The sequence below is a fragment of the Panthera leo genome, chromosome D3 (genome assembly GCF_018350215.1).
Source record: "Panthera leo isolate Ple1 chromosome D3, P.leo_Ple1_pat1.1, whole genome shotgun sequence".
In the NCBI taxonomy this organism is placed as follows: Eukaryota; Metazoa; Chordata; class Mammalia; order Carnivora; family Felidae; genus Panthera; species Panthera leo.
In genome coordinates, this window is record NC_056690.1 from 45,644,195 (window position 1) to 45,651,228 (window position 7,034).

General features: G+C 39.9%; 1 pseudogene; it reads left to right on the forward strand.

Annotated features, from left to right (window-relative positions):
* The first annotated feature begins 833 nt into the window (after window positions 1–833).
* LOC122203942 lies at window positions 834–1,358 on the forward strand (annotated as a pseudogene).
* Window positions 1,359–7,034: the final 5,676 nt, after the last annotated feature.

The window sequence follows — 7,034 nt, forward strand, 5'->3', positions numbered from 1 at the left end:
GCTCATCACTAGTAGACATTCCCTATAAGAAATGCTAAAAGGACTCCTTCAGACTAAAATGAAAGAACACTGGATAGTAACTCAGAGCCATATGAAGAAATAAAGAACTCTAGTAAAGGTTTTGTATGTACCTACATACATAGGTAAATTCAAATGGCAGTTTTTTTTTTTGTTCTGTAAACCCTCTTTTTTTTCCTATATGATAAGCCAATTAAATAAAAAGCTAAGTTCATAAAAAGCCAAATTCATAAAAAATTATAATTCTGTGTTAATAGGTATATAATGTATACAGATAAAATTTGTGACAATAACATAAAGAAAGCAAAGCTGTGTAGGAGCACAATTTCTTTATGGTACTGAAACTAAGGCCAGTGCTCCTGGTGGTCCTGTGGATCTGTCTCTTGCTTCAACAGTGTTTGGAACAGACGGAACAGACCCAGGGATGCCCCTTCCACTGTACAGTGGATCAGAGATTTATTTAACACCGGCAGGTTCAGAGGAGACTGTTTCTCCAAAGATCTGAGCACCAAATCCAAGTGGGAAGGGTAATTTATAGTTGTCAGCTTCCATATCTGTGGGGGTTTTCGCCCGCAGCAAACAGGGCAAGAAGAACCCAGAAGAGGGGTCTCCAAGCTAGAGACCAGAGCTTGTTTTAGTCCCATCTGCCATCTTACGGTGTAAAACTTTATTCATTTTCCCAACACTACCAGCCTCTGACCACCCTCCAACCTTTTTTCCAATCACAACCTTCGGAGCCATCTTTTTGCCCACCCTCTGCCTCCACGACCAGCCAACACCCGATTTTGAACTTAGCTCCTTATTATCAATCAACCATGAGCTCCCAGATTCATCAGAATTATTCCACCGAGGTAGAGGCTGCCCTCAACTGACTGGTCAATATGTATCTGTGGGCCTCCTACACCTACCTCTCTCTGGGCTTCTATTTCGACAGTGACGATGTGGCTCTGGAGGATGTGGGCCATTTCTTCTGCGAGTTAGCTGAAGAGAAGCCAGAGGGGAGCTGAGCATCTGTTGAAGATGCAAAACCAGCACAGGGTCGCACCCTCTTCCAAGACATGCAGAAGCCGTCCCAAGATGAGTGGGGTAAAACCCTGAATGCCATGGTAGCCTCCCTGCTTCTGGAGAAGAACTTGAACCAGGCCCTTTGGGATCTGCATGCCCTGGGTTCTGCCCGTGCAGACCCCCATCTCTGTGACTTCATGGAGAATCGCTTTCTAGATGAGGAGGTGAAACTCATCAAGAAGATGGGTGACCACCTGACTAATCACAGGCTGTCGGGCTCCCAGGCTGGGCTGGGCGAGTATCTCTTTGAAAGACTCACCCTCACGCACGACTAGAAGTCTCTGGAGCCCAGCAGCCTTTGAGAGGGTCCCTTTGGCATTCCCCCAGGTGCTAGGGCTTGTGCTTGAGTCTCTCCTTGTATCCACTAGGCAGCTTTTTAACCACCCTGAGCCCTCTCCCAAGCCATGGATGAAATGAAAACAATAAAGCTTTTTTGCAGCAAAAAAGAAAGGAAGAAAGAAAGAAAGAAAGAAAGAAAGAAAGAGACTAAGTTGGTATCAATTCAAACTACAGTGTTATAAATGCAAGATTATTAGTTATAATTCCCATGGTAACCACTATGAAGATAACTACAAGTTTATACAGAAGAGGAAATGAAAAAATCACATGATACAGTAGGGAAAAAAGATCAAACACAAATGAAGACAGTATTAGAGGAACTGAGAAACAACAACAAAAAAATTGATACATAAAAAACACAGAAAAACGGCAGAAATAGTTCTTCCCTATGAGCAATTGCTTTGAATATAAATGGATTAAACTTGGCAATTAAAATACAGATACTGCCAGAATGTATTAAAAGAAAAAATGATCCAACTATATGCCGCCTACAAGAGACTCACTCTAGATTCAAAGACAAAGTTTTCATCTCAAATTAGAAGCAAATAGTTGTCATAATTAAGATGGAAAAAAACTGCATAGGCATGTGGAGCAGGAAAAGGGTGGATGTCAGGAATTCAGTGTTGGACACATTAGGTCTGAGATGTCTGTGGACACTCCAGTGAAGATACTGAAGAGGTTGGATATATGAGCCTGAAGTTCAGGGGGAAGATCCAAGCTAGAGATAAATATTTATAGTCATCCTCACAGATTTGGTTTTTGGTTTTGGTTTTCATTTTTGTTTGTTTGTTTGTCTTTCTGTTACTGATTTGTTATTTAAAGCTCTTGGAATAATGAGATATAAAGAAAGAGTCTGTGTTGATAACAGTTCTAAAAACTGAGTTTGGGGTCATTTCAGCATAATCATTTGGAAAAAAAGAGTAGGAATCAGTATAGGAAACAGAAATAGTGGTTGATAAAGCAGGGAAATCAGAAAAGCCAAGTGATGAACAAGTTTTAAAGAGAAAGCATCTGCTTTGTCAAAATCTAATCTGTCTTTTCTTCCCAGGTCTGGTTTGAGACATTCTCTCACCTCATAATTGGTGTTTTCTCCCCAGGGGGTAGTTTATTATTAAATCCAAAGTCTCATCCACAAGAAACAATCATAATGGGTTACCCATGGTTCTGATGCTACGTGTGTGTGTGTGTGTGTGTGTGTGTGTGTGTGTGTGTGTGTGACATTATAGTCTAACCCTGAAGAGTAGAATGGGAAAATCATGGACTCTAAAGCCAGTCTTAACTAACTCCACCACTTCTATACTAGTTGTGTGGCCTTGGACAAATCACTTAACTTCTCTCTCAGCCCCAGTTTCCTTGTGTGTGCAGTAAGGTTAACAATACTGTAGCTATCTTATAATCTGCTGTTAGAATTAAATGACTTTCTATATGTAATGATACCATAAGAGTTCAAAAATGTTCATTCCCGGCTCCTTTTTGACATATGGGAATATGCCCATATCTCGATGTTCTTTCAACTGCTGAAATTGAATATCTTCTCCTGCTGACTGGCTTTTCGTTCTCTGGATAATGGCTTTTATAAAGAAAAACTTATTTCAAATGCAGATAGTAGGTAATGATTTGACTTGTTCTATGAGGAGTCCTTTAGGAAAAGGAAATATTCCTTCAACAAAGTTGCTTTGATACTAAATGGGTGGGAAGTGAGAGGAGAAAATTTTAAGCAGGTCCATTTGAAGCAATGGAGATGAAGATAACTCTTTGAATATAAAGATAATGTAGCTCCTAAATCAAAACTCTTTCCCCAACACCTCTAACCCTTTATTCTTAACTCCCAACCATCATCAGACCTCTTTCCCTACTACCCCTACTAGCACTTCTCCCCTATAAAACAAAAGATGTTACAATTGCTTTTCCCATTTCAAAATCATGAAGCTTCCACATGGAATTTACTTGCTATTTATGTTATTGTGATTTTTTAATTGGATTAAGCCATATTTCTTTGGGGGTAGGGTGCAGCGTGGTGGGGGTGAGAGGAAGGAGAAAGGAACTGTAGAACAGAGAGGTATGAAATGAAACCATCTGAAAGCCAGAACCCTCCAAGAAAGTGAAGGTGGTTAACTCTTTTTTTTTAATTTTTTTTAAATGTTTTTATTTATTTTTGAGACAGAGAGAGACAGAGCATGAATGGGGGAGGGGCAGAGAGAGAGGGAGACGCAGAATCGGAAGCAGGCTCCAGGCTCTGAGCCATCAGCCCAGAGCCCGACGTGGGGCTCGAACTCACGGACCGCAAGATCGTGACTTGAGCTTGAAGCTTAACCGACTGAGCCACCCAGGCGCCCCTGAAGGTGGTTAACTCTTTAAGGCAATCTCCTCAACCTCTTTCCCTTGATTTCTTCAGGATGCCTCCTTGTTTACACCATTTGGATTGAGTAATCAAGAAGGAGTGTAGAAGAAGGTGCATTAAAAAAGTTTTACGATATGCTATCAAATCACAGAAAGGGCAAGAGAGCCTTAGTCGTGTCACAAAAGGTAAATAAGCTTCAAAAACTACATGTAGTCTATAGCCGTACCTACTACAGTTGGAGAACTCAAAACTAATAGTATTTATCAGCTTGCGTGCAGGATATCACCTGCAGATCCCAACTGCTAACTGAAACACGTAGTTTCTGTTTTGATCCTAATAACACATAGCATTTTATTCATTTAGACTCAGAGGACTCCTGCAGCCCTGAACAGAGTTCACTGAAGTAATCTCTCCTGTCTCTGCCTTATCTCCATTATAAATCCAAGGTGTCTTTGGAGATGGATGGGTACCAAGTTATCTAACTTAGGCTGGCCATACAGGCATCTGGGGAATTTCTCCTGGTAATACATTAAGAACAAAGAAGTCCCAAAGTACAGAGGACATATGCAGTTATGCTTCACCATTCTTAGTTTTTCTACCCAACATTTATCACTATTCCCAAAATACCAAAGGAGAAACAAAAGAGTTACCAACAGAAAGAAGGAACTTGGAAAGAAATTAGAAAAATTATGATTTATCAAGATAACAAGGGAAAAGCACATACTCTAGCAGTATAAGAAAGTTACCTCATAGGATTCATACTGCAGATACCTAACATGAGCTGGAGGAACACCCTGGATTGCCAAATGTCAAGTAACATCATTATTACCAATCTTTCTGGTAATTATCAAACTTTTTGTTACGGTGTCTGGACTCTAATAACACCACTGAGGTGAACAAAGAGAGAAAGAAAACATGGGGAAGAGGGAAAAACAGAGCAAATACCTACTTCAAAGATAAAACCACCTGAATGATACAGGAGTCTTGAAAGACTGCCTGAAGGAATCAAACTGCATTACAGGCCAGGAGCAGGGCTTTGTTTCTGACAGTCTCCACAGGGTCCAAAATTCCACAGTGATATAGTGTGATCATCTGGATGAGCTGAAACATTCAGCTGTACCATGGCAAAAGGACACCCACACTCATCAGGTCCAAAAAGCCACTATGGAACCAAAGAGAATGGAAGTTTGGGGTCTAAACTATCTAATCTGGGTTAGATTTGTTACTCCACTTTACTATGATATAAACTGTTTAGATACATTTATTTAGTTTGCCTTCTTTAAAATTAAAAATGAAGAGTGGTCATGTAAGTGATGTTAAAATATCTCAGAAGGACCTCCTTAGCCTAGATCCTGTCAGTTGTTTTCAACTGTAAAACACAAATATGTTTAACCAGTGAAGAAAAAAATCATTAGCAACTGGGTTGCCATGTGTCAGTCATGAAAATGCTCCTCTCAGACCTTTTGGTGTGAGAGCATAATTGACTGACAGCCTCAGATCCTGTCCCTCTGGATCCACCACTGCATTTGCCCTAAGGCCACACTTCCAATGGACTGCTCCCAGCCAATGACAGCACAGAAGAGGCACTAAGGCAGGCCCATTCTGGCAATCCGCAGGACTCTTTGGTGACTGTGATTTCAGGATTCCCCATCAATCTGGCCAAATGTTTCTTGGCACTATAGTGCAGTCTGAGACACTTCCTACACAATCCTCTATCCTTCCCTCTCTTCTACATGATCTGAAGACCTTTCCCCATCTTCTCCTGCTGAACTAATATGCCCTGAAGGCCTGAAGGACTATAGGAAAAAAGATCTGCATTTCAACTATCTATCAGAATATTTTAAAACTTTACAAGGGCACAGAGACTTACTTATTTCTTTATTTTTATTGCAGTGTAGGTAATCTGTTAAGCAAAGCAGAGTCTGAAGATGACTAAGAAAATAAACCTGGAACAAAAATGCTTTGCATCTTAAAATTTGCATAAAACCACCAGAGCACAAAGGGGTAGATGCAGCCTCAGTGCCCAGGTAAACATGCACTGTGCCTTTGGTGCCGATCCCACAAATGGAATCTGCCCAAAGCTGGTCTTACGTGTGTTCCTAACTTGTCTGAAAATGTTTAGAGATTGTCATTCCTGGATCAGCACTTTTAGTTTGGGTTTTGGTGCCAAAAACACCTTTAATTCTGTGGTTTCCATTCATCTGCTATTGGCTTGACTATTGATTCATGCAACCTCACCCAAAGAATAATAAATGGTTTGCCAGTTCTAGTGGAGTAAACCTAGATTAGAAGCTGTAGTTTGGTGGACGCTGCTCAGACGAGTCAGGTTCTGCCAGGTTGGTGGTTGACTTAACCTAAAATAAAGTGCAAGGATCTACTTGCTTTCCAGATATGTCCAGGATTCTAGGAGTGGTCCAAAGTTATTTGGATCCATGAAAGGTGTGGTTCTTCTGGGATTCACCTGGAACACAGGGATCCTAGAGATATTCTTATTCCTTGTGACTAATGAACAAACCATTTAATGCCTCTGTACTTTCATTTCCTAATGGATATAAATAATCCCTCTTTGAGATGGGTTGTGATGCTTTACATATTTGTATAAAATGGCTTGAACTGCTTTATTAGGAAAAGGGAAAGAAGTTCTCATATGCACCATTTTTAATATCAGGACAAAGAATTTGATCAAACCTTCAGGCTTAGTTCACTAGACTTTCTCAACTTAATTGATCTTATGTATGCTGAAGTCTCTTGAATGAACATTTTATTGGCACATTTTATTTTTCAAGGGTGACTAGTATATCTAGCACTATGATGGATATTAAATAAATGCACATCAACGTGCAGGAAGCAATATGGCAAAATTAAGAAGTCATTGACTGAGAATCCTGAGACCACAGTTCAAGTTCCACCTGTACTGCTAATGCACTATAGAATCTTCCATGAATCACTAGGCTTTAATTTTCTCTTTTGATGTCAATCACCTCTTAAATAACATGCATGTCTTTATAAATAAAAAACCTATCACAATTTGTGAAGTTGTTGCTCATATGAGTTACTATAAGGAGAAGCTACTTTTCTGAAAAGAAGAAATATGGAGATACGTAAAAGTAAATACTTTCATATTTTATTTTTCTCAAAATCTGTACTGCTTTTTAAAAAACATTGTAGTATAATTCAAAGAGTGCTAGACCTGTGTTCTAAAAATGGATTTGCAGGGCGCCTGGGTGGCTCAGTGAGTTACGCATCTGACTCTTGGTTTCAGCTCAAATAA